The sequence below is a fragment of the Odocoileus virginianus genome, chromosome 21 (genome assembly GCF_023699985.2).
Source record: "Odocoileus virginianus isolate 20LAN1187 ecotype Illinois chromosome 21, Ovbor_1.2, whole genome shotgun sequence".
Classification (NCBI taxonomy): domain Eukaryota; kingdom Metazoa; phylum Chordata; class Mammalia; order Artiodactyla; family Cervidae; genus Odocoileus; species Odocoileus virginianus.
Window position 1 is genome coordinate 50,476,694 of NC_069694.1, and position 26,216 is coordinate 50,502,909.

The following is a 26,216-nucleotide window of genomic DNA, read 5'->3' on the forward strand; positions in this document are numbered from 1 at the left end:
AGAAAGACTCCAGAGAGAATGTGCCATTTTTATCATATATTTCAGGGTACGTAATATCCATCTCACTGTGACATCACTAGTGGTGCTAAACCTTGATCACCTTGGTTGTTGAGCTTGTCAGTTTTCTCCACTGCAAATATTCTATCTCTGAACTACTCTTTGGAAGAAAGTCATCCTGCACAACCTACAAATAAGGAGTGGATCGTTATGCTCCACTTCCTGGAGGGAGACATGAATTACTTTTAATTCTTATGCACAGAAGACTTGTCTGTCCCCTCCATTTATTAATTTATTTGGTCATTTAATTGTATCACTATGGACTTAGGAATATTTTCATTATCTTGAGTTTTTATATCAATAGCACTTAATTTTGTTTATCAAGTTGTTTCAGCTTTGGCCATTGGAAGCCCTTTCATTGGCTCCAGTGTTGCCTTTGATAGATTCCCATCACTGTGGGTTGTTATTTTTTTTAAACACTTCCTTACTTAGTGGCATCATGGATATTCCAGGCTCATCTTGTTTATTTCCTGCTGCAGTTCTAGAACCAGCCATTTCTCTTTGATTGGAGAATGGTATAAAGATCTGGGCGTTAAGGGTGCACACTGTTGTTGCAGTATTGTTTCTTATAGACCCTCTCAGCTGACAGATCAAGGAGATGTATGCGTATAATAACCCCTACATATACTGAAAAATATTATCTGTAGCCAACTCTACATTAGTCTATATAGGAGTTTCTAGTGACGTCTCCAACTCTAATGCATTATTACATGAATCACTCCAGCCTCTTCCCTTACCTCACCATTCATTTATGTTACTGATTTCCCATTCAAACCAGCCACTTTTCATTTATATGTTTGCTTTTAATATGGTGGCTCAGACCATAAAGATTCTGCTTGCAGTGCAGGAGACCTGGGTTTGATCCCAGGGTCAGGAAGACCCCCTGGAGAAGGAAATGGCAATCCACTCCAATATTCTAATCTAGAAAATTCCATGGACAGAGGAGCCTGACAGGCTACAGTTGATGGGGTCGCAGAGTCACATGACTGACTAACACACACATACCTACATGTACAGTGGTATAAATCACTAACCAGCAGCCTTGGGAAACAAACTTATCAGTGTATAGCGCTTATATGGGAGAAGGAAATGGCAGTCCACTCCAGTGTCCTTGCGTGGAGAATTCTGTGGACAGAGGAGCCTGGTGGGCTGCTGTCCATGGGGTCGTACAGAGTCAGACACGACTGAAGTGATTTAGCAGCAGCAGAAGTACTTACATACAATTTCTTTTGCTTTTAGTCTTACAGACTCCACTCTTTTCCGTAGTTATCTTGATCAGAACTTCTCCCCTCACACTCTTCTGTGAAATTCTGAAAGAGAAGGGAATACCAGACCACTGACCTGCCTCTTGAGAAACCTGTATGCATGTCAGGAAGCAACAGTTAGAACTGGACATGGACCAACAGACTGGTTCCAAATAGGAAAAGGAGTACGTCAAGGCTGTATATTGTCACCCTGCTTATTTAACTTATATGCAGAGTACATCATGAGAAACGCTGGGCTGGAGGAAGCACAAGCTGGAATCAAGATTGCTGGGAGAAATATCAATAACCTCAGATATGCAGATGACACCACCCTTATGGCAGAAAGTGAAGATGAACTAAAAACCCTCTTGATGAAAGTGAAAGAGGAGGGTGAAAAAGTTGGCTTAAAGCTCAACATTCAGAAAACTAAGATCATGGCATCCGGTCCCATCACTTCATGGCAAATAGATGGGGAAACAGTTGAAACAGTGACTGACTTTATTTTTCTGGGCTCCAAAATCACTGCAGATGGTGATTGCAGCAATGAAATTAAAAGACTCTTACTCCTTGGAAGGAAAGTTATGACCAACCTAGATAGCATAGTAAAAAGCAGAGACATTACTTTGCCAGCAAAGGTCCGTCTAGGCAAGGCTATGGTTTTTCCAGTGGTCATATATGGATGTGAGAGTTGGACTATAAAAAAGCTAAGCGCTGAAGTATTGATGCTTTTGAACAGTGGTGTTGGAGAAGACTCTTGAGAGTCCCTTGGACTGCAAGGAGATCCAACCAGTCCATCCTAAAGGAGATCAGTCCTGGGTGTTCATTGGAAGGACTGATGCTGAAGCTGAAACTCCAGTACTTTGGCTACCTGATGCGAAGAATTGACTTATTTGAAAAGACCCTGATGCTGGGAAAGATTGAGGGCAGGAGGAGAAGAGGATGACAGAGGATGAGGTGGTTGGATGGCATCACCAACTCAATGGACCTGGGTTTGGGTGTACTCCGGGAGTTGGTGATAGACAGGGAAGCCTGGCGTGCTGCGATTCATGGGGTCGCAAGAATCGGACATGACTGAGCGACTGAACTGAACTGACACATTTGAAATACAGTTAGATTATATAGTCACATTCTGCAGTCCATCCGTGGATCCCCTGATGTCCTATGTGATAAATTTGTAAAATTTGCTGTATGATTCATTCTGTACTGTAAAATTCCATAAGTTCTGACAGATTCAGTATCGCTTATTCATTGACGCAGTAGCAATACAGAATTGTTTCATAATCTTAAGAAATGTCTTGTGTTTCACCTGTTCAGTGTCTCCTTCATCCTTAAACCTTTGCCAACCGCTGATTTTTTTCACCATTGCTAGAAATGTATCTTTTCCAGAATATTTTATAGTTGGAATCACATATGTACTTTTTCAGACTAGCTTCTTTCACTTAGCAATGTAGAACTAAGAGTTATACATAAGTTTTTGTGATTTAGTACCTCGCTTTTAATCCCTCTGCTAAAAACATTCCATTGTAACAGTGTAGCCGTTCATTTACTCATTTACCTTTTGAGGATGTCTTGGTTGCTTGTAGTTTGGGGTAGGAATATTTCTATAAACCTTCTAATACAGATTTTTGAGTGGACATACATTTTCATCCATTTGGGTAAATATATAGGAGTGTGATTGCTGGACTGTATGGTAAGACTACGTTTAACTTTGAGAGAAACGAACAAACTCTCTTGTAATTCGTTTTACGATTTTATATTCCCACCAGCAAAGAATGAGAATTCCTGTTGCTTCACATTCTCATCACCAGTTGGTATCAGTTTAAAAACAATTTTAACCAAACTGTGCAATACTATCACTTCGTTGTTTTAATTTGTGATTTCTTAATGATATATAATGAGTCATATGCTCATTTGCCATCTGTATACAAACTTTGAGGTGTCCAACGGTTTTTTGCCTTTTTTTGCACTTAGTTTATTTTATGATAGCTGATATAAAATTATCCTCTAATTTAAAGTGACTATTTAGCACAGCAGCTGTAATTTCTTGCAGTATTTTCAAGATTGGAGTATAGTTGCTTTACAGTATTGTAAATGTCATTCCTTTTAATTGCTGAAAAATATCACAGTGAATATGTACACAGTGAACGTTCCTCTGTTGGACGTTTAGGTTGCTGCAATGAACATTGACATCTCTGTGTCTTTTTGAATTACAGTTGTGTTTTCCTGTTGTTGCCTTTTGAGGGTTTTTGTATGTTTGGGGTCCAAGTCCTTTGTTAGATGTGTGTTTTGCAAGGTTTTTCCTCCAGTGTGACTTGTGTTTTCATTTTCTTAACAGTGTTTTTCACAAAGCAAAAGTTCAACTGACAGTTTCTATGGACAATCTTTTCATGTTTTATCTAAATCAAAAAAAGTCAGCAATAAAATCACATAAATCTTTTTCTCCTAGAATTTTTATATTTTTAGAGGAAACTCAGAAACTGTAGAAGAAGTGCTATAGCCTTCCATTGTTTGGGGGGGTATGATGCATTTTGATTTAATTTTTATGAAAAGTATAAGGTCTGTGTTCATATTTTTGCATATAGACATTCAATTTGCTTCAAATTTAGCATCCTTTGTTGAAAAAAGTATCCATTCTCCATTGGATTGTCTTTTCTCCTTTGTCAAAGATTCATTGACTGTATTTGTTTGGGTCTGTTTTTTGGCTCTCTAGTCTGGTCCAGTGATCAGTGTGTTATTCTTTCACCAACACCATGCTGTTATTGATTACTTGATTGTGTGTGTGTGTGCGCGCGTGCACTCAGTCATGTCCGACTCTTTGCGACCCCATGGACTGTGGTCAGCCAGGGTCCCCTGTCCGTAGAATTTCCCAGGCAAGAATACTGGAGTGGGTTGCCATTTCCTACCCCAGGGGATAACTTGATTACTGGAGCTTTATAAGTATTGAAATTGGATAGTATAAGTCGTCCAGCTATGTTCTTCTTCAGTGTTATGTTGGCTATTCTATGTTTTTGGCCATTTTATATAAAATGTAAAATCATTTTGTCAATTATCTACAAACTATCCTCTTGGGGTTTTGACTGGGTTGCATTGAAGCTCTGGAACAAGTTGAGAAGAAATGACATTGTAACAGTAGTAAGGCTTCCCATCCATGAAAGTGTGAAAGTGTCAGTTGCTCCGTCCTGCCCGACTCTTTGCGACCCCATGAACTGCAGTACACCAGGCTCCTCTGTCCTCAGGATTTTCCAGGCAAGGATACTGGAGTGGTTTTCTATTTCCTTCTCCAGGGGATCTTCCCAACCCAGGGATGGAACCCGGTTCTCCTGCACTGCAGGCAGATTCTTTACTGACTGAGCTATCATAAACATGGAGTATCTCTCTGTTAATTGATATCTTTCTTGATTTCTTTCATCAGAGTTTGTAGTTTCCTGTATACAGATCTTCCATATATTTTATTAGTCTTTTGTTACTGTAAATAGTATTTTTTTAAACTTCACATTTCACATTGTCTATTGCTGCTAGGTAGGCAAGCAACTGAATTACTTGTATTAACATTGTATTCTGCAACCTTCCAATATTCACTTATTTATTCCAGGAGTTTTCTTGTCAGTTATTTGGGGTTTTTGACATCAGCAATCTTGCCATTTGTTTAAAAAAGTTTTTTTTTTCTCCTTCTTTTTCCAATCTGTATACTTTTTGTTATTGTATGAGTTCTTCACATATGAGTTTTTATGACAACTAGGAGCTATGAGAAAGGACATCTTTGCCTTGTTCCTAATCATAGGGGATGTGTGTATAGTTTTTCACTACTAAGTATGATGTTAGCTGTTGGTATTCTGTAGATTTCTTTACCAAGTTGAGAAAGGTAATTGCTTTTTCTTTTTCCCAATTTTTTATGATACATAAAAGTTGTATAGTTAGGTTGTACTATGTTTTGATATTCACATACATTGTGAAATGACTACCATCATCAAGCTAATTAACATATTCACCAAGAGTTACTTGCACCCTTTTTGTGGTGAGAATATTTTGGATTTACTCTCTTAACAAATTTCAAATGTATAGTGTTGTTGTTCAGTTGTTAAGTCATGTCTTACTCTTTGGGACCCCATGGACTGTAGCAGGCCAGGCTCCTCTGTCCTCCACTATCTCCTGGAGTTTGCTCAAATTCATGTCCACTGAGTCAGTGATGCTATCTAAGTATCTCATTCTCTGCTGCCTCCTTCTCCTTTTGCCTTCAATCTTTCCCAGCATCAGAGTCTTTTCCAGTGAGAGATTTTCCCATCAGCTGGCCAAATTATTGGAGCTTCAGCATCAGTCCTTCCTGAATCAGAACTTTCTGAACAAGGAAGGTTGATTTCCATTAAGATTGCAAGGTTTGATCTTGCAGTCCAAGGTACTCTCAGTCTTCTTCTGCACCACAATTCATAGGCATCAGTTCTTCAGCATTCAGCCTTCTTTATGGTCCAACTTTCATATCTGTACATGACTACTGGAAAAACCATAGCTTTGAGTATATGAACCTTTGTTGGCAAAGTGTGCAATAGATTATTATTAAAATAGTCATCATTAAGTCCATTAGGTCTCCAGAACTTATTCATAACTGAGAGTTTGTCCCCTTGACTCACATCTCCCTTTTCCTCCTAATCCCCAGACCCTGGTAACCACCATTCTATCCTGCTGTGAATCTGGTTTTTTTCTTAGATGCTACATATAAGTGAGATCTGGAGTATTTGTCTTTGTGTGTCATACATGGCAATATTTCTTTCTTTTTTGGTCTTTACAGTGTTCTATTGTGTGAGTGTGTATATTCTTTATCTATTCATCCATAGCTGTATTCTTAGATTGTTTCCATATCTTGGTTACTGTGACTAGTGCTTCAGTCAGCTGGGTGTGCAGTTATCTCTTTGAGATGATGATTTTATTTCCTTCACATATATACCCAGAACTGGGATTACTTAACCATATGATGGTTTTATTTTTAGTTTTTTGAGGAAAATCCACTCTGTTTCCCATAATGGCTATAAAAACACCAACAGTATACAGGGTCCTATTTTCTACATCCTCACCAACACTTACCTTTTGACATTGTGGTAATAGCTGCCCCAACAAGGATAAGGTGGTAACTCATGTGGGTTTTATTTAATTTTCCTTATAATTATTGATGTTGAGCATCTTTTCATATCAGTTTAGTTCAGTCACTCAGTCTCATCCAACTCTTTGTGACCCCATGGACTGCAGCACGCCAGGCTTCCCTGTCCATCACCAACTCCCGGAGCTTACTCAAGCTCATGTCCATCGAGTAGGTGATGCCATCCAACCATCTCATCCTCTGTCATCCCCTTCTCCTCCTGTCTTCAATCTTTCCCAAAATCAGGGTCTTTTGCAATGAGTCAATTCTTTGCATCAGTGCCAGAGTATTGGAGCTTCTTCCAATGAATATTCAGGACTGATTTCCTTTAGCATTGACCGGTTGAATCTCCTTGCTGTCCAAGAGACTCTCAAGAGTCTTCTCCATCACCACAGTTCAAAACCATCAATTCTTCAGCACTCAGCCTTCTTTATAGTCCAACTCTCACATCCATACATGACTACTGGAAAAACCATAGCTTTGACTAGATGGACCTTTGTTGGCAAAGTAATGTCTCTGCTTTTTAATATGCTGTCTAGGTTGGTCATAGCTTTTCTTCAAAGGAGCAAGCATCTTTAAATTTCATGGCTGTTTCATATAACTATTGATTATTTGTAGGTCTTCTCTGGAAAATGTCTATCCTATTCATTTGTGCATTTCTTAATTATTTTTTATGTTGGTTTTGCTATTTTTAAAATTGTTTCCTTTGCTGTGTAGAAGTTTTTTATTTTAATGTAGCCTTACTTGTTTTCATTTTCTGTTACCTGTGCTTTTGATGTTAAAGTAAAAAAATGCCTCCGCCAATGTCAAGGAGATTTGCTCTATGTTTTCTTCTGAAGATTTTACAGTTTCAGGTCTTACGTTCAAATCTTTAAATAATTTTGAATTGATCTTTTGTGCATGGTGTGAGATAGAGGTCCAGTTTCATTCTTTTTCACGTGGATAGCCTGTTTTCTCAACATCATTTGTTGGAAAGGCTCTTTCTCCATTGTATACTTTTGGCGCCTTTGTAGAGGTTTAATTAACCGTATGGATGGATGGATGACTTGTGATGTTGTGCCTGACTCTGTGACCGCTTGGACTGTAACTTACCGGGGTCCTTTGTCCATGGGATTTTTCAGGCAAGAAATACTGGTGTGGGTTGCCATTTCCTCTTCCACAGGATTTTCCTGACCCAGGGATCGAACCTGTATCTCCTGTATTGCAAGCAGTGTCTTTACCTGATGAACCATTGAGGAAACCCAGTTAACCATATATGCATGAGTTTATTTCTGAACTATTCTATTCTTGTCTGTGTGTCTGTCTTTTTGCCAGAGCAATACTGTTTTGATTTCTGTGGCTTTGCAATGTAATTTGAAATCAGAAAGTATGATGCTTCTAGCTTTGTTTTTCTCACTCAAGATTACTTTACCTTTTAGGGATCTTTTGTGATTCCATAAAAATTTTTGGATTTTCTGTGAAGAATGCCATTGGAATTTTAATGGGGACTGCATTAAATCTGTGGATTACTTTGGGTAGTATATGGACATTTAATAATATTCTTGCAAGAGATGAACAGAGGATATTCTTTCATTTATTGGTGTCTTTAATTTCTTTCATCAGTATGTTGCAGTTTTCAGTGTACACATCTTTCACTTACTTGGTTAAATTTATTCCAAATTTTTGATACTCTTGTAAATAGGATATTTTAATTTATTTTTCAGTTAATTTGTTAATATATAGACGTGTAACTGCTGTTGTCGAGTGCTTTCCTTGTTCCTTCCTGTCTTGCTGTCTGTCTTTATAGTTTGATTTTCTGTAGTGGTATGCTTTGATTCCTCTTTTGTGTGTCTATTATAAGTTTTTGCTTTGTGATTTCCATACGGCTTGAATAAAACACCTTATAGCCGCAACAGTGGTTTTGTTTGTTTGTTTGAGCCTGCCTTGCAGCTTGTCCGATCTAAGTTCCATAACCAAGGGTCAAAACTGTGCCCCACTGCAGGGCAAGTCCAGAGTTGTGCACTTCCAGGGAATCCCCTGTAACACTATTTTAAGCTAATAGTAGCTTTATTGCATACAAAAACTCTACCCTTTTAGTCCTCTACCCACATTTTATGTTTTTAATGTCATAATTTCTTTTTATATTGTATATTCATAACTAATTATTGTAGCTACTGTTTTTGAACACGTAGTTTTATTCTTATTTTTAATACTTTATACTACAGTTAATAGAGATTTATACATTATTACAGTATTCTAAATTAGACCATATATTTACCTTTACCGTTGTTTTATACTTTCATATGTTTCATGTTAGTTATTGTCTTTTCATTTCAATGTGAAAAACTCCACCTGTTAGCATTTCTTCTAAGGCACGTCTTGTGGTGATGAAATCCCTCAGATTCTGTTTCTCTAAAAGAAAGCTCTATTTCCATCATTTTTTAATATAATTTAAAAAATATTTTAAAATTTTTATTAGGATATAGTTGACTTACAATGTTATGTTAGATTCAGTTGTGTAGCAAAATGATTCAGTTACACATATACATATGTTCATTCTTTTTCAGGTTCTTTACCCATACTGTTATTAGAATATTGAGTAGTTCCCTGTGCTATACCATAGGTCCTTGTTGGTTACCTATCTTATATATAATAGTGTGTTTATGCTTTTTCCTCCTCCCATCTTTCCCCTTTGATAACCATAGTTTTTTCCCCAAATCTGTGAGTTTGTTTTTATTTTGTAAATAAGTTGATTTGCATCCTTTTTAAAATTAGATTCCACATATGAGTGGTACCATGCATTTGTCTTTGTCTGACTTACTTCACTCAGTATGATACTATCTAGGTCCATTCATGTTGCTACAAATGGTGCTAATTACTTTTATGGCTGAGTAACACGCACTGCATGTACGTACCACGTCTTCTTTATCCATGCCTCTGTCGATGGGCGTTAGGTTGCTTCCCTCTCTCGCCTACTGTAAACAGTGCTGCTATGAACATTGGACTGAATGTATCTTTTTGACTTATGGGTTTCTCTGGATATATGCCCAGGAGTAGGGTTGCTGGGTCATATGGTAGCTCTATTTTTAGTATTTTAAGAAATCTCCATACAGTTCTTCCTATTGGGTGTACCATTACATTCCCACCAACAGTGTAGGAGGGTTCCCTTTATCCAGCTTTTATTTGTAGATTTTTTGATGATGGCCATTCTGACAGTTGTGAGGTGATACCTCACTGTAGTTTTGATTTGCCCTTCTCTGATAGACATTTCGAGCATCTTTTCAGATGCTTTTTAATCCTCTATATGTCTTCTTTGGAGAAATGTCTGTTTAGATCTTCCACCCATTTTTCATTGGAGTCATTGGTTTCTTTCTTTCTTTGTTTTGACCTAGGGCTGCATGATGGCTTGTATATTTTGGAGATTAATCCCTTATCAGTTGCTTTGTTTGCAAACATTTTCTCTCATTCTGTGGATTGTCTTTTTGTTTGCAGTTTCTTTTGATGTGCAACAGCTTTTAAGTTTAATTAGATCCCATTTGTTTATTTTTATTTCCCTTATACCAGGAGGTGGGTTAAAATATCCCTGCAATTTATGTCAAAGAGTGTTCTGGCTCTGTTTTCCTATAAGACTTTTATAGTATCTGGCCTTACATTGAGGTCTTTAATCCACTTTGAATTTATTTATATGTGGTGTTAGGGAATATTCTAATTTCATTTGTTTAGATGTAGCTGTCCAGTTTTCCCAGCACCACTTATCTAAGAGACTGTATTTTCTCCACTGTATACTCTTGCCTCCTTTGTCATAGATTAATTGACCATAGGTGTCTCATTCATTTTGGAAGGACATCTTTGAAGGTAAAGTATTCTACAGTCAGTTCAGTTGCTCAGTCATGTCTGACTCTTTGCAACCATGGACTGCAGCACGCCAGGCTTCCCTGTCCATCACCAACTCCTGGAGTTTGCTCAAACTCATGGCCATAGAGTCGGTGATGCCATCCAATCATCTCATCCTCTGTCATCCCCTTCTCCTCCTGCCTTCAATCTTTTCCCAGCATTAGGGTCTTTTCCAATTTGTCAGTTCTTTGCATCAGGTGGCCAAAGTATTGGAGCTTCTTCAGTGAGTATTCAGGACTGATTTCCTTAAGGATTGACTGGTTTGATCTCCTTGCAGTCCAAGGGACTCACAAAAGACTTCTCCAACACCACAGTTCAATTCTTCGGCGCTCAGCTTTCTTTGTGGTCCAACTCTCACGTCCATACATGACTCCTGGAAAATCATAGCTTTGACTAGGTGGACCTTTATTGACAAAGTAATGTTTCTGCTTTTTAATATGCTGTCTAGGTTGGTCATAGCTTTTCTTCCAAGGCACAAGTGTTTTTTAATTTCATCTGCAGTGATTTTGGAACCCAAGAATATAAAGTCTGTCACTGCTTCCATTGTTTCCCCATCTGTTTGCCATGAAGTAATGGAACCGGATATCATGATCTTAGTTTTTTGAATTTGAGTTTTAAGCTAGCTTTTTCACTCTCCTCTTTCACTTTCATCAAGAGGCTCTTTAATTCCTTTTTGCTTCCTGCCATAAAGGGTGGACTCATCTGCATATCTGAGGTTGTTGATATTTCTTCCGGCAATCTTGATTCCAGCTTGTGCTTCATCCAGCCTGGCATTTCTTATGATGTTCTCTGCATACTCCTTTCCCAGTTTGGAATCAGTCTGTTGTCCCATGTCCGGTTCTAGCTGTTGCTTTTTGACCTGCATACAGGTTTCTCAGGAGGCAGGTAAGGTGGTCGGGTATTCCCATCTTTTGAAGAATTTTCTACAGTTTGTTGTGATCCACATAGTCAAAGTCTTTCGTGTAGTAAATGAAGCAGAAGTAGATGTTTTTCTGGAATTTCCTTGCTTTTGCTGTGATTCATTGGATGTTGGCAATGTGATCTCTGGTTCCTCTGCCTTTTCTAAATCCAGATTGTACATCTGGAAATTACTGGTTCACATATTGTTGAAGGCTAGCTTGGAGGATTTTGAGCATTACTTTACTAGCATGTGAAACAAGTGCAATTATGCAGTAGTTTGAACTTTCTTTGGCATTACCCTTTCTTTGGGATTGGAATGAAAACTGACCTTTTCCAGTCCTGTGGCCACTGCTGAATTTTCCATATTTGCTGGCATACTGAGTGCAGCATTTTGACGGCATCATCTTTTAGGATTTGAAATAGCTCATCTGGAGTTCCATCACCTCCACTAGCTTTGTTTGTAGTGATGCTTCCTAAGGCCCACTTGACTTTGCATTCCAGGATGTCTGGCTCTATGTGAGAGATCTCACCAACATGATTATCTGGGTCATGAAGATCTTTTTTGTACAGTTCTTCTGTGTATTCTTGCCACTTCTTTTTAATCTCTTCTGCTTCTGTTAGGTCCATACCATTTCTGTCCTTTATTGAGCCCATCTTTGCATGAAATGTTCCCTTGGTATCTCTAATTTTCTTGAATAGATCTCTAGTCTTCCTCATTGTATTGTTTTCCTCTATTTCTTTGCATTGATCACTGAAGAATCTCTTATAGAAGCTCTTATGTCTCCTTGCTATTCTTTGGAGCTCTGCATTTAAAGTGGGTACATCTTTCCTTTTCTCCTTTGCCTCTAGTTTCTCTTCTTTTCTCATCTATTTGTAAGCCCTCCTCAGACAACCATTTTGCCTTTTTGCATTTATTTTTTGGGGCCGGGTTGGAGGGATGATCTTAATCACTGCCTCTTGTACAATGTTACAAACCTAACCCTGTCCATAGTTCTTCAGGCACTCTGTCTATCAAATCTAATCCTTTGAATCTATTGCTTCCACTGTATAATGGTAAGTATTTTTGGTTGGCAGGATTTCCCTTTTAGATTTTCGAATGTAACATTGTATTCTATACTGGTCTACAATGTTTCTGCTGAAAAATACACTGATAAAATGCACTGATGGCTTTATGCGATTTCCTTGTATGTGAAGTTTCTTTTCTCTTGATGCTTTCAAAATTCTTTTTCTTTGATTTTTAACAGTTTTATTATAATGTATCTTAATGAAATCCTCTTTGGATTGAACTTGGAGACCAATGAGCATCACATGCATAAATGTCAATATATATCCTCGGATTTGAGATACTTTCAGCTATTATTTCTTTTAAATAAGCTTTGTCCCTTTCTTGCTTTTACTTATGGACCCCCATAATGCGTTTCACTGGATAATCCCCAATAAATTCCATATGTTTTCTTTACTCATTCATTTTTGGGGGACTTTTGATCTCTTTGTTGAACTTGTGTATTTTCCTGATTTTATTTCATTTTTTTTTCTGTCCTCTCTCTTGTCGCTTCCTAAGCTTCCTTAGATGATTATTTTGAATTCTTTGTCCAGCAGATCTTCAATCTCCATTTCTTTGTAGACAGTTACTGGAAAGTTATTTTGTTCCTTTGGTGTTACCATTTCCCTTGATTTTTTTTCATGTTTCATGTAGACTTGCCCTTTTGTTCACACACTTGCTGGAAGTTATCTCTTCCAAACTTTATGAATTGGCTTTAATAGGGAACGATCTTTGCCTAGCAGGTGGTGTGAGGATACTGGCTGAGTGGGGTGTGGTGCTCCCAACACTGGGGAGGGTGTGGCAGCTTATTCTCCTTGCCCCTCTGTCAGCGCAGCTCCAGGTCTGGGCTGTGAGCGCTCTTGCCGCAGAGCTCATGCTCTGGTGTCCTAGGCACAGCACTCGTGGACTGGCTGGCTGCGGAGTCAGGGTTTATGGCATGGCATAGATCACTCCAGAGCTGAGGTCTGGGGTGTGGACATGCACAGTGGTTGCAGCCCCAGACCCGGGGCGCGTGCAGGATTGTGGGCTGGGGGAGGGCCGGTGCTGAGGTGGTGCAACAGTGGCTTCTTGGGAAGGGGTGAGCAGGCAGCAATGTCTCCTGTCCAAGGATCCGCTGCAGTGACGGCTGTCATCGCATCAGCGGCAAAAGCTGCTGGAGCAGACCACGGGGCTTGACACTGATGAACACTCTGGACCCTAAGCTGTGAAAACTATAGGGCGTCTGCAGCTGCCGGTTGTCACCAGGCCCACTGGAAACCAGGGTGGCGCCTGATGCATGGCTAACACACAGTCTCTTTTTTGCTCCTAAAACCAAATTCCAGGAACTGAGAATTCCAGAAATCTCAGTTATGCTTTTCTCTCCAGAGATTCTTTGTTTGCAGTTATTCTTTTTCTTTCCGCACTGTGTTACTACAGGTTCTTATTGTTCTCTTGAGTCCTTCCAGGGTTATTTTCATTTATGAGTAGCTGTCTAATTGTTGGGTTTGGAAGGGGAGCAAAGGCTTATATGTCCTTCTCCATCATCTTGCTGACATCTCTCAAGAAAGACACTTCTCCTCCTACTTTGCTGAGACTTATTGTCATAAATGTGAGTTGATTTTTGTCATATGCTTTTTCTGCAACCAATACCATTTTTTAAAACATTGATATGATGAGTTACCTTAATTTTCAAATGTTGAATCAACCTTGCATATTTGAAATAAATCATTTGATTATAGTAAATAATTTTTACTAAGGCATTGGTTCAAGTTGCTAATGTTTTATTGAGGATGCTTATATTCATGAGGGATATTGGTCTCTAGTTTTCCATTCTTATAGTGTTCTGGCTTTGATGTTAGGATAATGCTAACCTCATAGAATGTGTTAGAATGTGTGTATTCTGCTTCTGTTTTCTGGAAGAAATGTGGAGAATTTATATTTTTCTTAAGTGTTTGGTATAAGTCATCAGTGAAATGTGTCTGACACTTTTTTTGGTGACTTTTTGAATTATGGATTCAGCTCCTTTAATAGATAGAACTCTATATAGATCTGTTTCTCTTTCTGTGCGTTTTGGTAGTTTGTGTCTTTAAAGGGAGAAGTCATTTTAATCTTAGTTATCAAATTTGTGCACAGAGAGCTGTTCATAGTTTCCCTTTATCATTCTTTTGACATTCATGAGATTGGTATTAATGACTCCTTTTTCATTTATGATATTAGTAATTTGTGTCTTGTTTTTTTTTTTTCCTTAGTAACAATAGTTCTAAGAATCTCTGAGATTTAAAATTTGTTTCTATACAGGAAATCATTATTCACCTTGTCAAATTTTCTTTTATTTTTAAAATAAGCTTCCTTGTGGTTTATATTGAAATGACTACCTCTTGATGAGATGCACAGTTCTTCAGATATCATTTTGTTCCAAGGCAAGGATGCATCCACTAGAGATGGATTCTAGACTCATACTTTCTAATCTACAGCAAATTAAAATCCCACTTAACTGAAGAAACATCACAAATAACCCTAACACCTTTAATAAAGTATCAGGGCATATTTTTTTAGACTATATTCATTAAGTCATTTGCAGTCCTACTTTCTGGACTTTGATATTGATTCTGGATATTGAATCTTAGTGTACAATATCTTCCCATGCCATGCCTCAAAATGTTTGATTGTCTAAAGAAAAAAATAGTCTAAAAGTTTGTACAAATCCAACAATTTGTTGGTACATATACCTTACCTTTGTAAGTCCGTTTGTCTATTTGTAAAGTTTATTATACCAACATGCAAAGAAAATTTAATATCTTCAATTGGAAACATTGAACCACTGCCTACATTCTCCAGATTTTTGGATTTCAGTGAATAATTATTTTATTATGCTAGTTGTGTGGTAATCTGCTTCCCAAAGTAAAGAACTAGATTAAAACTTGATTATCCAAATAAAATCAAAATGAATAGTTAGAAAATATGATTTAAATTCTCTTGAACCTCATGGAGGACAGGGCATGTAAAATGTGAAATCATCATATCATCATACAAAGTTAATTTTAGGACAGTGCCACTATATCAACACATGTGTTTTGTTCTATTTCTACAACACAGATAATGTACTCACTCATTAAGCAAGTCTGGATTCAGAAAGAGATTGAACCATAGTTTTGATATCACTAGCTCTGTAGTCCTAGACAAATTACTCAGTCCTCTCTAAACCTAAATTTTATCATACATAAAGCAGTAAAGTGAATAATTGATTTTAATGAATAGGGAAATTTTTATTATAAGGTAAAAGAGATGACAGACATGAAAGACAAAAAAGATTTGGTCTATAAGCCAAGAAGATAGAATAGATGGAGCAAAATCAGTAATGACAGCAGCAACAACAAAAAATCAAAGTAAACAGCAGTCCCCCCCAAAAAAAAAATTAACTGAAATATATCCCTACCTTAACGTAGAAATTCACACAGAGTTTCAGAAATATTAAAGTCATGACAACTCCCTTTTTGTCATCTGTAGCTAATGTATCACTAAAGTCTGGTGTTTCTGAACTTTTTACTTTATATTGGAACATAGCTGATTAACAATGTTGTAATAGATTCAGCTGGACTGCAAAGGCGCTCAGCCATACCATCCATATGCGTGTGTTAGTTCTCCCCCAAACTCCCCTCCCATCCAGGCTGCTACGTAACATTGTGCAGAGTTCCTTGTGCTATGTATATGATAGGACCTCGGTTATCTATTTTAAATAGAGTAGTATGTATATGTCAATCCCATGCTCCCTAACTGTTAATATCCTTCCCTCAATTCCTCAAAAGTGGGAAAGCAAATAATTGTTGGTTGATATAGAAATGAGATAATGGATGCAATGCATTTTAGATGAGTGCCTATAAATATCCATGATGATAATGATGATGTTGCTGATCGTAATGATGATGAATTGACTATATTCAGAGGAAAAACAAGTACATTTGCCTACCACATTTTAGTGGTGACCCTTTTTAAAACATATTATTGAAATCTACATAGCAGACTATAAAATTCATTGGTTTAAAATAGTAAATTGGATGGTTTTAGTGTATTTACAGAGTCGTGCATCACAACCATCTAAGTTTAGAATATTTTATCAACCCCAAAAGAAACTTCATAAATATTAGGAGTCATTTTCCTCCCCTCTCCAACCAAAGTCCTAAGCAACCACTGATCTGCTTTCCATCTATATAGATTTGCCTGTTCCAGATGTTTATATAAAAGAAATCATACCATATGTGATCTTCTGTTGGCATTACTGTTCATTCACTCAGTCAGGTCAGACTCTTGGCAACCTGTGGACTGCAGCATGCAGGACTTTCCTGTCCTTCCCTATCTTCCGGAGTAGTTTGCTCAAACTCATATCCATTGAGCAACTGTCTCATGCTCTGTTGCCCCCTTCTCCTCCTGCCTTCAATCTTTCCTGGCATCAGGGTCTTTTCCAGTGAGTTGGCTCTTCACATCAGGTAGCCAAAGTATTGGAGCTTCAGCATCAGTATTCCAGTGAGTGTTAAGGAGTGATTTCCTTTGGATTGACTGCTTTGATCTCCTTGCTGTCCAGTTCAGTTCAGTCACTCAGTTGTGTCCGACTCTTTGTGACCCCATGAATCACAGCACGCCAGGCCTCCCTGTCCATCACCAGCTCTCGGAGTTTACTCAAACCCACGTCCATCGAGTCGGTGATGCCATCCAACCATCTCATCCTCTGTTGTCCCCTTCTTCTCCTGCCCCCAATCCCTCCCAGCATCAGGGTCTTTTCCAATGAGTCAACTCTTCGCATGAGCTGGCCAAAGTACTGGAGTTTCAGCTTCAGCATCAGTCTTTCCAATGAACACCCAGGACTGATCTCCTTTAGGATGGACTGGTTGGATCTCCTTGCAGTCCAAGGGACTCTCAAGAGTCTTCTCCAACACCACAGTTCAAAAGCATCAATTCTTCAGCACTCAGCTTTCTTCACAATCCAACTCTCACATCCATGCATGACCACTGGAAAAACCATAGCTTTGACCAGACGGACCTTTGTTGGCAAAGTAATGTCTCTGCTTTTTAATATGCTGTCTAGGTTGGTCATAACTTTCCTTCCAAGGAGTAAGCGTCTTTTAATTTTATGGCTGCAGTCACCATCTGCAGTGATTTTGGAGCCCCCCCAAAAATGGGACTCTCAAAAGTCTTCTCTAGCACCACAGTTTGAAAGCACCAGTTTAGGCTGTCAGCATTTATGGTCCAAGTGTCACATCTGTACATGACTACTGGAAAAACCATGGCTTTACTAGATGGACCTTTGTCAGGGAAGTGATGTCTCTGCTTTTTAATATGTCATCTAGGTTTCTCATAGCTTTTCTACCAAGGAGCAAGCATCTTTTAATTTCTTGGCTATAGTCACTATCTGTAGTGATTTTGGAGCCCTGAAAAATAAAGTCTGTTTCCCTTGTTTCCCCATCTATTTTCCATGATGGGACCATATGTAATGATCTTAGTTTTTTGAATGTTGAATTGCAAAGCCAGCTTTTTCACTCTTCTTTCACCTTCATCAAGAGGCTCTTTAGTTCCTCTTTGCTTTCTGCCATAAGGGTGGTGTCATCTGCATATATAAGGTTATTGATATTCCTCCTGGCAATCCTGAGTCCAGCTTGTGATTCATCCAGCCTGGAATTTCTCATGATGTACTCTGCATATGTTAAATAAGCAGGGTAACAATATACAGCCTTGACATCCTCTCCCAATTTGGAACCAGTCTGTTGTTCCATGTCCAGTTCTAACTGTTGCTTCTTGACCTGCACACAGGTTTCTCAGGAGGCAGGTCATGGGGTCTGGTCTCTTTCAGAATGTTCCACAGTCAAAGGCTTTTGTGTAGTCAGTGAAGCAAAGTAGATGTTTTTCTGGAATTCCCTTGCTTTTTCTATGATCCACCAGATGTTGGCAATGTGACCTCTGGTTCCTCTGCCTCTTCTAAATCCAGTTTGCACATCTGGAATTTCATGGTTCATGTACTGTTGAAGGCTAGCTTGGAGAATTTTGAGCATCTCTTTACTAGCATGTGAAATGAGTGCAATTGTGCGGTAGTTTGAGCATTCTTTGGTAATACCCTTCTTTGGGATTGGAATGAAAACTGACCTTTTCCAGTCCTGTGGCCACTGCTGAATTTTCCAAATTTGCTGGCATATTGATTGCAGCACTTTCACAGCATCATCTTTTAGTAATTGAAATAGCTCAACTGGAGTTCCATCACCTCCACTAGCTTTGTTTGTAGTGATACTTCCTAAGGCCCATTTGACTTTGCACTCGAGGTTGTCTGGCTCTAGGTGAGTGATCACACCATCATGATTATCTGGGTTGTGAAGATCTTTTTTGTACAGTTCTTCTGTGTATTCTTGCCATCTCTTAATCTCTTCTGCTTCCGTTAGGTCCTCCTTGCCATTTCTTTCCTTCATTATGCTTGTCTTTGCATAAAATGTTCCCTTAATTTCTCCAGTTTTCTTGAAGAAATCTCTAGTCTTTCTCATTCTATTGTTTTCCTCTATTTCTTTACATTGTTCACTTAAGAAGACCTTATCTCTCCATCCTTTTCTCTTGAGCTCTGCATTCAGATGGGCATATCTTTCCCTTTCTCCTTTTCCTTTCACTTCTCTTCTTTTCTCAGCTATTTGTAAAGCTTCATTGCTTTTCTTTTTCTTGGGGATGGTTTTGGTTACCACCTCCTGTACAATATTACAAACCTCTGTCCATAGTTTTTCAGGCACTCTGACTATCAGATCTAATCCCTTGAATCTATTTGTTACTTCCACTGTGATATGGGATATGATTTAGGTCATACCTGAATGGCCTAGTGTTTTCCCTACTTTCTTCCATTTAAGTCTCAATATTGTAATAAGGTGTTTATGATCTGAGTACAGTCTGTTCCCGGTCTTATTTTTGCTGACTGTATAGAGCTTCTCCATCTTTGGCTGCAAAGAATATAATCAGTCTTATTTTGGTATTGATCATCTCATTTTGGTGTTGATCATCTGGTGATATCTATGTGGAGTTATCTCTTGTGTTGTTGGAAGAGGCTGTTTGCTATGACTAGTGCATTCTCTTGGAAAAACTCTGTTAGCCTTTGCCCAGCAGCATTTTGTACTCCAAGGTCAAACTTGCTTGTTACTCTGGGTATCTCTTGACTTCCTACTTTTGCATTCCAGTCCCCTATGATGAAAAGGACAATTTTTTTTTCCTTTGGTGTTCTAGAAGGTGTTGTAGATCTTCACAGAAATGTTCAACTTCAGTTTCTTTGATGTTAGTGTTTGGGGCATAGAGTTGGATTATTGTGATGTTGAATGGTTTGCCTTGGAAATGAACCGAGATTGTTCTGTTGTTTCTGAGATTGCACCCAAGCACTGCATTTCAGACAGCTTTGTTGACTATGAAGGCTGCTTCATTTCTTCTAAGAGATTCTTGCCCACAGTAGTAGGCATAATGGCCATCTGAATTGAATTTGCCCGTTCCCATCCATTTGAGTTCACTGTTTCCTAAGAGGCTGATTGCTCTTCCCATCTTGCATTTAACCATGTCTGATTTACCTTGATTCATGGACCTAATATTCCAAGTTCCTGTGTAACATTATTCTAAACAGCTTCAGTCACATTACTTTCACCACCAGTCACATCCACAACTCTTGTTTCCACTTTGGCTCACTCTCTTCATTTCTTCTGGGGCTGTTTCCCTTCTTTTCTCCAGTAGCACATTGGACACCTACCGATCTGGGGAGTTCATCTTTCAGTGCCATAATTTTTTGCCTTTTCACACTGTTCATGAAGTTCTAAAGGCAAGAATGCAGAAGTGGTTTGCCATTCCCTTCTCCAGTGGACCACATTTTGTCAGAACTCTCCATCATGACCCATCCGTCTTGGGTGATCCTGCACTGCATGGCTCATAGTTTCATTAAGTTATACAAAGCTGTGGTCCATGTGATCATTTTGGTTAGTTTGCTGTGACTGTGGTTTTCATTCTGTCTTTCCTCTGATGGATGAGGATAAGAGGCTTGTGCAGGCTTTCTAATGGGAGGGATTGGTTGTGGGGGAAACTGGGTCTTGCTCTGGTGGGCAAGTTCATGCTCAGTAAGTCTTTAATCCAGTTTTCTGCTGGTGGGCAGGGCTGTGTTCCCTCCCTGTATTTTGGCCTGAGACCACCTCCTGCAAAAGACTCGTGTCAACATGCTGCATCTCCCAGGACTCCTGCTGCCTGTGCCCTTGGCCCTTCGGCAGGCCCCTGGTGGCCCACACCTCCACTGGAGACCCGGAACTCACAGGCAAGCCTGGCTCAGTCTCTTATGGGGTCACCCCTCCTTTGTCCTGGGTTCTGGTGCGCACAAGATTTTGTTTGTGCCCTCCAAGCATCTCTGTTTCCCCGGGCCTGCAGAAGTTCTGTGATCAAATCCCAGTGACCTTCAAAGTCAGATTCCCTGGGGTTCTCAGTCCCTTGCTGAAGCCCCAGGTTGGGAAGTCTGTTGAGGGGCCTACAACTTTCACAGCAGTGTGAGAACTCCTTTCATATAATTGCCCTTCAGTTTGTGGATCGCCCCCCTGGCAGCTCTACAGAGGGGCTAACGGTGACCTTCATCAAGAGGACATATGCCACCCGCTGCATCTCCCAGGACTGCTCCTGCCAGAGTTCCTGTCGCCGTGGCAGCCCACTGCTGACCCGTGCCTCCACAGGAGACCCTCAAGCTCTCAGGCAGGTCTGGCTCTGTCTTTTTGGGTGGGTAGTTTCTCCTCTCCCTGGGTCCTTATGTGCACAAGATTTTGTTTGCGCCCTACAAGCGTCTCTGGCTGGTATTTTGTTGTTTTTAATTGCTCAATTGTGTACAACTGTTTGAGACCCCATGGACTGCAGCATGCCAGGCTTCACTGTCTTTCACTATTTCTTAGTTTGTTCAAACTCATGTCCTTTGAATCAGTGATGCCATTCAACCATCTCGTCCTCTGGTGGGTATGAAGTTTGATTTTAAATGTGATTGTGCTCCTCCTACCGTCTTGTGGCTTCTCCTTTGCTCTTGGATGTGGGGTATCTTTCTTTGGTGGATTCCAACATTCTCCTGTGATAGTTGTTCAGCAGCTAGTTGTGATTTTGGTGTTCTCGCAGGAGAAGATGAGCGCACATCCTTCTACTCTGCCATCTTGTTCTTACCGCTCTGCTCTGGTCTTTTATGACTGGCTTCTTTCACTTCGCATTATGTTTTCAAGGTTCCATGTTGTAGCATCCATCAGCACTTAACTCCTTTTCATTGCCAAGTGATATTCCTTTGGATGGATACACCACGTTGTATTTATCCACTCATTTGGGTTGCTTCCTCTTTGGTACTGTTATAAATATTTGTGTGGACATATGAGTCATGACCGTTTTTAAGAGGAAATTCAAAATTTTCCTTTGATAAATGTGAAGAAGCACTGTCCAGATGCCTTTTGAAGAAAAATTTGCCACTCAGTTTGTGGTAAGTGTGATTACCAGACAACCTGATAATCTGTCAGCTCCTTCGAAGTTTGCCTCGTTGGCAAAGAAACTCCTCACTTAAGTCCATGGCCTTCCCAGCCCATATAGAACAACTGACCAGAAAGGAATATAAAGACCAGGCATTTCAGTTCAATGTGTGACACTCTTGACAGGCCACGTTTGCTCAAGAATTTCTAGTCTGGTTGGCCAAGGTCTGCTGGCAGTCCACTGTAGTTTGACTTCTTCCTATCCCCAGATCTACATCTTCTCCTTTCCTTCTCAGGTGTTGGTTCCCAATAAATATCTTGTGCTCCAGCTCCATCTCATTGTCATTTTCTTGGCAGTCCAACATGGTGCATTCTGGATGGGGATGTTATTGAGAAATAATGACAGTGATCACTTGATGATGAAGATCATGAGTCCTTCCTATCTCTGGTCCATTGATTCCAGAATTGCTTTCAAATCATAAAACTGAGATATTCTGAACGGTGCCATTTTATAATCCTTGGTTAAAAGTAGATGAGAGATTTCAGAAAAAGAGATCCTTACATATCTAATGGCAATGTGACTAAAAATGAAAATCAAAAAAACAAAGCAAAAATAGACCTCTTCGCATCAGGTGGAGTTTCAGCTTCAGCATCCGTCCTTCCAATGAATATTCAGGACTGATTTCCTTCAGGATTGACTGGTTTGGTCTCTTTGCAGTCCAAGGGACTCTCAAGAGTTCTCCAACACCACAGTTCAAGAGCATCAATTCTTCAGTGCTCAACTTTCTTTATAGTCCAACTCTCACATCTGCTCATGACAAAGTAATGTCTCTGACTTTGAATGTGCTGTCTAGGTTGGTCATAGCTTTTCTTCCAAGGAGAAAGCATCTTTTGATTTCATGGCTGCAGTCACCATCTACAGTGATTTTGGAGCCCAAGAAAATAAAGTCAGCCACTGTTTCCATTGTTTGCCCATCTATTTGCCATGAAGTGATGGGACCAGATGCCATGATCTTTATTTTTTGAATGTTGGGTTTCAAGCCAGCCTTTTCACTCTCCTCTTTCATTTTCATCAAGAGGCTCTTCAGTTCTTCGCTTTGTGACATAAGGGTGGAGTCATCTGTGTATCTGAGGTTATTGATATTTCTCCTGACAATCTTGATTCCAGCTTGTGCTTCATCTAGCCTGGCATTTTGCATGATGTACTCTGTATATAAGGTAAATAAACATAAGTTAAATGCTTATCTAAATAATTCAGATAAGCAATTAGCTATCTGAATTTCCTTGACAAGGTAGATATCCCGGGAAGTGAAGTAAGAGGTTGCCAGTAGCCCTTACATGGACAACAGGCTAGATCATGGTTAGTAGATCTGAGATACCATGGATTTTATCATCTCTACAAGCATTTTGCCATCAATCCCATCTTGTTAATATGCAGTCTTATTTGTAACTGCTGTGCTTTTTTCTGTGGGAAATTGTATATCTATTCAACTCAGGCAAAGTCAGACTGCTTTAGGAAATGTGAAATTCAATTGACTAGTACATTTCAGACTAAATATAGTCACTGGCTCTTTATTCCTGCACTTGTTTAGTTTACAATTCACATTTGGGTATTATCTCCTCAGTAACCACATTTTGTTAGAGGTCTCTGGAGCCTGAATCTATTTTGTTTATTGGATTTCTTCCAGTGTTTTGTTTTGAGACACTGAGATAACTTTTGTCAAAGCAACTGAGAACTTACTGGCGTCCATTCACAGTGTGTTTTCGACCTTAGGGGACCCTCACACATGTATATGACAGCTCTCAGCGCCATCCTGGATGGAATCTCTTTTTCTTAGCTTTTCTGTCCTTTTACCAAATAGTTCTATGTTGTAATGTCTTTAAGAATGAGATCATGTTCACATGGACTCTTTAAAAATGCTCCTAGCTCTTCATAACTTCTGTGGACAAGTTATTAGCCTCTCCTTTCATCCTAATGAAGAGTCTTACTGCTGCCATCTCAGTCCACAAGACGGCGTCTTTATAACCAGAATAATCAGGAAGGGCTTGCATATAATAATACTAGCACAGTTACTGTATTAGAGATTATAAAATTTTAGAGTGTCATCTTTGCAAGAAAAAAAATGGGGCTTCAATTAACTACTTGTGAGGAAGGTTGCCTGTACATTTTTGTAGGGGTTAGGGTAGGGGTTTGCTAGTTTGAACTCTATTTTCTAGGCTGTGTGTCTGTATTTAACCCTGGGAAAGTCTGGTCACATATCCTTAATTAGTCAAATTTGAGCTGGACAGTTGCATTTTCTTATGGTCTAGCCCTGTCTCTTTCATGTATCTTCTTTTATTTGACAACATACCTACTGTTCCAAAAGCCACAAAGGTGCTTCTGAATGTTCCTAAAGCTGTTACTGGGCTTCCCATTTCCTGTCCACTCAACCCTCCATTTCAGCAGCAGCAAGACACAGTCTCTCTTCTAACTCCAAATCCCTTCTGAAGAGGCATATTCAACTGGGAACCCTTCATGATAACAACCTTGTTTGTCCTTTAGAGGTAAGTATATGTTTAAATCAACAATTTCTTCTAACAACCAGATGGCTTTGCCTCTTTAAAGAGCTTGGATTGTATATTTAAAAGGTTGATGTAGCTTTCTAGAGTTGTGGGTTTTGTCTTGTTTTTTAGTTGACCTTTCCTTCATCCAATACAAAATTGAGATTTGGAGTTATTTGCCGTAATTCTCACTGCCTGGCTGCCCCATTTTACTCATTTGTTTAACTGAATTCTTTTGTTTTAATACCTGGTTGTTAGCAGACATAAGGGCTATACCATGTTAATGAGGCCAAAACCAGTGACTCATCCCTTGTCTGGAAGTCTGATTTTACCCTCCCAGAATTGAGAGCAGAGACCTCTTTAATCAGAATGAGATGATCAGTCTTGCTGCTATGGTGATGGAAGGCATGTTTTCAGAGGGAGCCAGAACTGGATGGCACTTCACCATTCCCCTGGGGAGAAAACCCCGCTGCCAGCAGCTTCACTCTGATCCCAGGTGGTTTCAGGAACCGACTGCTTATGCTGGTGAGGGTTCTCAACCGTGAGTCACAGCAGGATTAGGTCAGGCACGTCTAGAAAGCCGTTGTTTCAGCCTCACACTTTTAAAACCGTGCCTGAGTAAAGTTCACTTTGGTATTACTTTCCAATCACTCAAAAAATGACTTACTCATGAAGTTGCTTTTTACTGAAAAAAGAACATCTTCAAGCACAACTCCGAGAAAGCATGTGTGTAACCCTCCACTTCTATCACCAACCCCTGGGAAACTCAAAGCCGCTGTATGAGAGCTTCATTATTAATTAATTATTATTATTATTCAGTATTATTATTAAGTAGATATTTGTTGAGAACCTACTATGTGCCAGGACATAGTAGTAATGGTTTATGTCTTAGAGATACATCTAGTTATTAATAGAAAAAATTCTTAAAAAAAAAGACTTTTTCCTTATGTCAAAAATATTATAGAGCATTTGGAAAATTCAGAAAAGCATAAACTATGACAGGAATCATCAGTAATACCAGTGTTCAGACATGTTTATTAATATTTTATTCAATGTTCTTTGATGTTTCTTCTATTTGTATAGATGGTGGTTGTTACAACAATGGGATGATTATTCCATACATATGTGCTTGTACTGCTTTTTAAATGAATGTATCAAATGTTGCTATTGATATATATTTTCCATCTTTTATAATAAGCCCCATGCTTTAGTTAGAACAATACTACCCACTATTATAAATATTGGAGAAGGAAACGGCAACCCACTCCAGTATTCTTGCCCGGAGAATCCCGTGGACAGAGGAGCCTGGTGGGCTACAATCCATGGGGTCGCAAGAGTCAGACACAACTTAGCAACTAAACCACCAGCACCATTATAAATATGCTGCCACATCTCTGGCTTAACCCAAGAGAAGCTTATATCTACCTTGCCTAAAAGGCCACAGAGAGAACCTCTGGTCTCTGGGCAGCTTTTCAGGTGTAGATTCAGACATTTAGGCATCTTCCCCTTGTAGTTTGGCCTTTCCCTAGAGTTCGAATATACGTTTCCTTCAGTGCCAGATGGAGAAAGAGAAAATGGAGAATGCACATCTGTTTCACAGATTTCCAGTTTGAAGTAAGCTGCCTCACCTCCAGTCTCACTGCACTCACATTCCTGGGACCAGTCCCAAGGCTCCGCCTACCCTCACAGGAAGATGGGAAATGTGGCCTCCAGCTGGGCAGCTGCTTCACCGTGATGATTCTAGGCAATGGAAGGGAAGCACAAAATTTGTGATGATCAGTTAAGTGTTTCCTGCTTGTTCCACCTATCTGGGCAGCCAGTATCCACATTCAAACTTCTTTCTAAACACAGAATATCCCTACTTCCTCCCCAGCGAATTTTCAATCAATGCATCCCCCAAATCTTAGATCTCTGGATGAGGAATGTCTTCTTCACAAGTTTGGATGTTGTTCCTGTTGGTTTGGCAACATTTCAATTAAAAG

At 39.4% G+C, this 26,216-nt stretch overlaps 1 long non-coding RNA gene across 3 annotated transcripts in view; it reads left to right on the forward strand.

The window, feature by feature from the left end:
- LOC110143000 (uncharacterized) overlaps positions 1–26,216 on the forward strand; it is a 93,858-nt gene that overhangs the window by 23,599 nt on the left and 44,043 nt on the right. The gene's annotated exons all lie outside the window — the stretch shown is intronic.